The sequence below is a fragment of the Triticum dicoccoides genome, chromosome 6B (assembly GCF_002162155.2).
Source record: "Triticum dicoccoides isolate Atlit2015 ecotype Zavitan chromosome 6B, WEW_v2.0, whole genome shotgun sequence".
Taxonomy (NCBI): Eukaryota; Viridiplantae; Streptophyta; class Magnoliopsida; order Poales; family Poaceae; genus Triticum; species Triticum dicoccoides.
Window position 1 is genome coordinate 47,683,744 of NC_041391.1, and position 6,850 is coordinate 47,690,593.

A 6,850-nucleotide genomic window follows, 5' to 3' on the forward strand; every position below is an offset into this window, starting at 1 on the left:
ATTCATTCGATTTTCAAATATGTTTCTTTGTTAATTGGGTCCCTTTTTCGGATCATGCGGGAGAGTTGCATGTATTTCCATTACATAGAAAGAAGAGCACAACACCTAACAAGGCACCGATACAATACCAAAAATAGTATGTCCTGAAAGATATAACACAACCTAAACAAAAATGAAAATGACCTAATGATACATGGCACAAGGGTCAACGACTAACTACCCAGAGATAATACTAGAAACCCAAGCAAGAACAAGCGGGGGCCACCAACATGCATGCAAGCATCAGCCATGCACTGAAGGAGATTGCAACATCTGAGTGGAACAGCCGTGGAAGTAAAAGCGCAAGCCCTCCATAATGGCATCAACCACCAACCCAAAGTAAAGCCACTTGCACTAGCATGGGTGCCAAAATGAAGATGACGGGCGTAAAATCATGATGATCATTGCTCCAGTGCAGGGGTGAAGACGACCATAGGAATGTCGTGTAGCCCACCAAGTACTCGCACCATTGTGTACATGATCTAGCCATCCAGAGAAGGGGAATGATGATCCAAAGGGCGGAGATCAACCTAGCGGTATGGAGCGGAAGCCAAGGTTCGGTAAGAGGACCATGAATGTCCAGAATGGCCAAAATAGCAACTAACCGAGCCAACTCCGAAAAGGATGAGGTGACTGGAGGAGGGAGTTACATATTACAATCAAGGGGTAGGAGGAGTGCCAGCTCCGACGGTGGGCGCCTGAATCTGGCCGAGGATGCCAAGGAAGGGGTGTGGAGCACTGTACACCACAATGAGGCCACTGACTAGTAGCGACCATGGTTAACTAGCAAGTGATGGAGCGTTATATCCAATGGCAGGCATGCCGGATCAGGCCAAGAAATAACCAAATCTTAAGTTGAAAAACCACAAACACCGAGGCATCTAGCCAGTGGTGGCCTAGGATGGATGACCAAGGGAAGCTGGTCTGTCATATGACCAGGGGAAGGATGTGGTGAACATCATACCATGACAAAATCGATCACCACCAGCCACCATTGAAGGAGGGGATGATAATTAATTCATGGAAACTGCATATGCTGGTTGTAATTAGCAGAACATGTACAAGAAAAAATGGATTATGATGATGAGTTATATGTGTGCTTCACTTGACAATAGATCCTATTAGCACAAGAGTTTGTTTCTTGATTTGCATATTGATATTGAACGATGTTATAATGAAATCTTGTTCATAGAGTGAAGACTTGAGGAGGCAAAGCAGCTGAAACAGAAATGCTGACATTTTATTTTTATGGTTCACCGGTAACCTACAATAGTTTGAGCAACTGACTGAAGTACAAATTACTCAGCATAGCCAACTTTTTGGCATTAGCTCAAGCTTTCAAGGCGAACTAGCTGGTGCAATTTTAACATGCGTGTCGTAGCTCATGGGCATGGAACACATGAAAATAAACAGGTGGTCCCAGAGTCCCACAACTTCACTTGCATTAATATACTTTTACCTTATAAATAAGGATCCACCTTCAGTAGAGTAGATAGCACGTTACATCGGTTCACTTTGTTCTCGATTGTTAGCTATTACCTAGCTTAATTACTACATCACATAAACAATGGAAAAAGATTTGCAAAAAAAAGAACAAAGGAGTTGAAAAATCATGTGGTAATAGGAGGTGTCAGTAACATGGGCAAGATCAAGCAGCTTTGGCCCATCCACCCTTCCCTCAATTGGATGTGGCGGTCGTGATGCGCGTGGCAGTGTCTCTACTGGGCGAATCACCACTAGTGACCCCGCACGCTCCATGGTCTATATTCTCTTTAACGATAGGTTTTGCCGGACTCTAAGAATGCCACTCAGCCTCCACCTAGTTGAGGATCTTGCAGTAGAAAGAAACCGCATTGTAGAATGGCGGCTGCGGCATGCTACATGGCTACACCCAGGGATGGAGCCAGGATTTCAACATAGGGGGGAGGGGAACACTAAGTCTCATACGCAACGGCTATGTTGTACAAAAAATTTGGGTCTTGTTTATTGGAGATGCCATGGTGTACACATACCCTATTTTTTTTGTCTATTCATTGCATTCGCATGATCAAAACTTGATAGAAAATTGACAAATGACAAAAAAATCACAACACTAGAAACACAAGATAATCTTATGAACTATTAATTTGTATTAATGCAATGTAGGTAAATAATACATTACCTGATCTCATTATTTATTGGAATTGGTGAGATGGACCTCACTGATTCAACACAGTCCCAAAACCAGAATTGGCGAGATGGACCTCACTGATTAACACAGTCCTAAAACCATAATGGGCTAAAGCATGCGGTTTTGTCGAAGCAATTAAAGAAGAGTGGTACACAGGGAAAGATGATTAGTTTGAGAAGGATAAATCAGGACTAATCTAGTGCTCAAAATAAACTACTTTTTGTCCTTGTGTTGTCGCTCATCATCCGTGCATCCGCTCTGCATGCTGGCAACCTCCCACTGTTCAGAACTCCCCTGCTCGGAACGAAGCCTAGAACGATGCGGTGGGGCTGGGTCTCGGCCTGATGACCCTGCGCATTGTTGTTGCCGCGCCTCCCTTGCCGCTGCCCTTCTCTCCCTCTCGCTCGGCTCACTATCCCTCGCCGTGGCTCTGCTCACTGAAGAAGAAGGAGAAGTTCAGAAAAGTTCAGAAAATGGTGGATATAGGAGTTTTTCCGGCACACGAACGCCTCCTTTTCTTCCTCGAGCACGAATTCGATAGTGTCACTCTGTTACAACGGCACCGTGCGGCTTTATACCCCGAGCCACCGCACCGGGCACGCACCCACGCCTCCACTCGCACCACGATCGTGCCTGCGCTCTCCGCGCTCTGACCGCGCCCGCGCCGCGCCCGAACGCGCGCTTCTCACGGTGAGCCTCGCTGGATCGCGCCCGATCAGGCCGCACGGCTCGCCAACAGACCCACACACACACGCACGCCCTACGGTGTACACTTGCACGGCCACCACGTGCACCACACGCACGCACGCACACACTACTCGCCGCGGACCCGACGTGCCCGGCCCGGCCAGCTCGCGCCCATACACGCGCTGGTCGTGTCCGGTGCATCGCCGTGGCTTATTAGCCCAACACTCGCACCCTAAGCCGCGGCTCAGAGCAGCCCGGTGTCTTCGACGCCGTTGTCCACCAGCAGCGCACGCCCGGCGACCAGCTCCTTCCGCATCAGGGGACACTCCCTTTTGAAGTGCCCCCTGACACCGCACTTGTAGCACTTCCCACGGCGATTGTCGACGCCGCCTGATGCCGTGCTCGCAGCGCCGTCGTTGTCGTCCTCTCCGCGTGCACCGCCCCGACGCCGCTCACGCGCACGCCACTGTGCCGCGGTGTACAGCAGCTGCTCACCGCCGCCTTGGTTGCCTCCGTCCTGCCCGCGCCGTCGCAGCCTCTCGCCGAAGGCCTTCAGCCGTCCCTGCGCGTCCTCGAACGTCATGTCGTCGACGTCACAGAACTGCTCGATCCCGGCCACTGCTGGGTACAGGCGGTTCGGCACCGAGTCGAGCAGCTTCTTGACGAGGGAGGCGTCCTCCAAGGTCGAGCCCAACGCCGCGTAGCGCGCCGCCATCCCATCGAGCCTGCCGGCGAAGTCATCCAGGCTCTCGGCGTCCGCCATGCGCAGGAGCTCGAACTCCCCGTTGTGCCCAGCCGCGCCGCCCGCACGCGGTCCGCGCCGACGAACCATGCCTTCAGAGCAGCCCACACATCCGCGGCGGTCTTCTTCGCCGCCACCTGCAGCAGCAGGTTCTCCGCGAGCGCGCCGAGCAGGTTTGCCCTCGTCGGCTTGTCCTTCGTGGCGATCACGGCCGCCGCCGCGTCCTCCGGCATGACCACCGCCTCCCACAGCCCGGCCGCATCGAGGTTCGCCTCCATCTTGATCGCCCACGCCGTGTAGTTCTAGCCGGTGAGCTGCGGCACCGCCTGCGGCAACGATCCGCCCGTTCCGCCGGCGTACGGGACGATCGACATCGCCGGCGCGCCCTGACCAGAACTTGGCTCTGATGCCAATGGTTGTTGTCGCGCCTCCCTTGCCTCTGCCCTTCTCTCCCTCTCGCTCGGCTCACTATCCCTCGTCGTGGCTCTGCTCACTAGAGAAGAAGGTGAAGTTCAGAAAAGTTCAGACAATGGTGGACACAGGAGTTTTTCCGGCACACGAACGCCCCCTTTTCTTCCTCGAGCACGAACTCGATAGTGTCACTCTGTTACAACGGCACCGTGCGGCTTTATACCCCGAGCCAGCGCACCGGGCACGCATCCACGCCTCCACTCGCACCCCGATCGTGCCTGCGCTCTCCGCGCTCTGACCGCGCCCGCGCCGCGCCTGAACGCGCGCTTCTCGCGGTGAGCCTCGCTGGATCGCGCCCGATCAGGCCGCACGGCTCGCCAACAGACCAACACACACACACGCACGCCCTACGGTGTACACTTGCACGGCCACCCCGTGCACCACATGCACGCACGCACACACTACTCGTCGTGGACCCGACGTGCCCGACCCGACCAGCTCGCGCCCATACACGCGCTAGTCGTGTCCGGTGCATCGCCGCGGCTTATTAGCCCAACACTCGCACCCTAAGCCGCGGCTCAGAGCAGCCCGGTGTCTTCGACGCCGTCGTCCACCAACAGCGCACGCCCGGCGACCGGCTCCTTCCGCATCAGGGGACACTCCCTTTTGAAGTGCCCCCTGACACCGCACTTGTAGCACTTCCCGCGGCGATTGACCACGCCGCCTGATGCCGTGCTCGCCGCGCCATCGTCGTCATCCTCTCCGCGTGCACCGCCCCGACGCCGCTCGCGCGCACGCCACTGTGCCGCGGTGTACAGCAGCTGCTCACCGCCGCCTTGGTTGCCTCCGTCCTGCCCGCGCTGTCGCAGCCTCTCGCCGAAGGCCTTCAGCCGTCCCAGCGCGTCCTCGAACGTCATGTCGTCGACGTCACAGAACTGCTCGATCCCGGCCACTGCTGGGTACAGGCGGTTCGGCACCGAGTCGAGCAGCTTCTTGACGAGGGCGGCGTCCTCCAAGGTCGAGCCCAACGCCGTGTAGCGCGCCGCCATCCCATCGAGCCTGCCGGCGAAGTCATCCAGGCTCTCGGCGTCCTCCATGCGCAGGAGCTCGAACTCCCCGCTGTGCCCAGCCGCGCCGCCCGCACGCGGTCCGCGCCGACGAACCATGCCTTCAGAGCAGCCCACACATCCGCGACGGTCTTCTTCGCCGCCACCTGCAGCAGCAGGTTCTCCGCGAGCGCGCCGAGCAGGTTTGCCCTCGCCGGCTTGTCCTTCTTGGCGATCACGGCCGCCGCCGCGTCCTCCGGCACGACCACCGCCTCCCACAGCCCGGCCGCATCGAGGTTCGCCTCCATCTTGATCGCCCACGCCGTGTAGTTCTCGCCGGTGAGCTGCGGCACCGCCTGCGTCAACGATCCGCCCGTTCCGCCGGCGTACGGGACGATCGACATCGCCGGCGCGCCCTGACCAGAACGTGGCTCTGATGCCAATCATTGTTGCCGCGCCTCCCTGGCCGCTGCCCTTCTCTCCCTCTCGCTCGGCTCACTATCCCTCGCCGTGGCTCTGCTCACTAGAGAAGAAGGAGAAGTTCAGAAAAGTTCAGACAATGGTGGACACAGGAGTTTTTCCGGCACAAGATCGCCCCCTTTTCTTCCTCGAGCACGAACTCGATAGTGTCACTCTGTTACAACGGCACCGTGCGGCTTTATACCCCGAGCCAGCGCACCGGGCACGCACCCACGCCTCCACTCGCACCCCGATCGTGCCTGCGCTCTCCGCGCTCTTACCGCGCCCGCGCCGCGCCCGAACACGCGCTTCTCGCGGTGAGCCTCGCTGGATCGCGCCCGATCAGCCCGCACGGCTCACCAACAGACCCACACACACACGCACGCCTACGGTGTACACTTGCACGGCCACCCCGTGCACCACACGCACGCACGCACACACTACTCGCCGCGGACCCGACGCGCATCTCTGCACCTCCCATGTTGGTTGTGACGCCCGAGTGCCCGAGCCATCCCAGTCGGGCTCGCCGTCCCCTGCTGCGGCTTCGTCCCCGCGCACCCCCATGGCCAGCCCACTGCCCAGGTCGGCGGTGCTGCCACCCTCCCCGGACGCTGCTACTTCAGTCCTCTGTGTTGCTCCATCTACTGCGGCACCTATGGGGAACGCTGCTGCTTCTGTCCTCTGCACCATGCCATCTGATGCGGCACCTGCGGTGAGGCTGTCGCCCCATCCTTGCAGCTCTCATGGAGTGGCTGCGGGCGATGAGCAGTCGGGCTCGGGGCCCCTGGAAAGCTTCATGGTCTACATCGTAGGCGAGCCGCCGATGGCTATGCCCCTTGCCAGCACGTACGAAGGAGCCCTAGCAACCCACCGGTACACCCTTGCCACCCACACGACCAAGGAATATAGCCACCGCCGTCGCCATGATGCCCGCCAGAGAGCCAACCATGCAGAACACCACAAGGAGCCGCTGCCCTGGCATCCATGTCCCCAAGATTCCGCCACAAGGAGCCGCTGCCCGTGGTCATCGGCACTGATATGCCCGACGGCACAACAACCCTCCAAGAGACCCCTTGATCCAACCCCGACGCCATAACATGAGAGCGCCACTCCAACCAACCCGCAAGATCTTCCATTGGCATGAATGGAGGTTACTTAGAGAAGGCAAGCCCGACTCCAAGGTGACCGAGCGCCGGAGCACGCATGCGTGGTAGCCAGCCCCGGGCGGGAGGACCTCGTCAAACTATTGCACTGGCAGCCAGCCTACGCCGTTGGCCCACTGCCAGTAAGTATAGC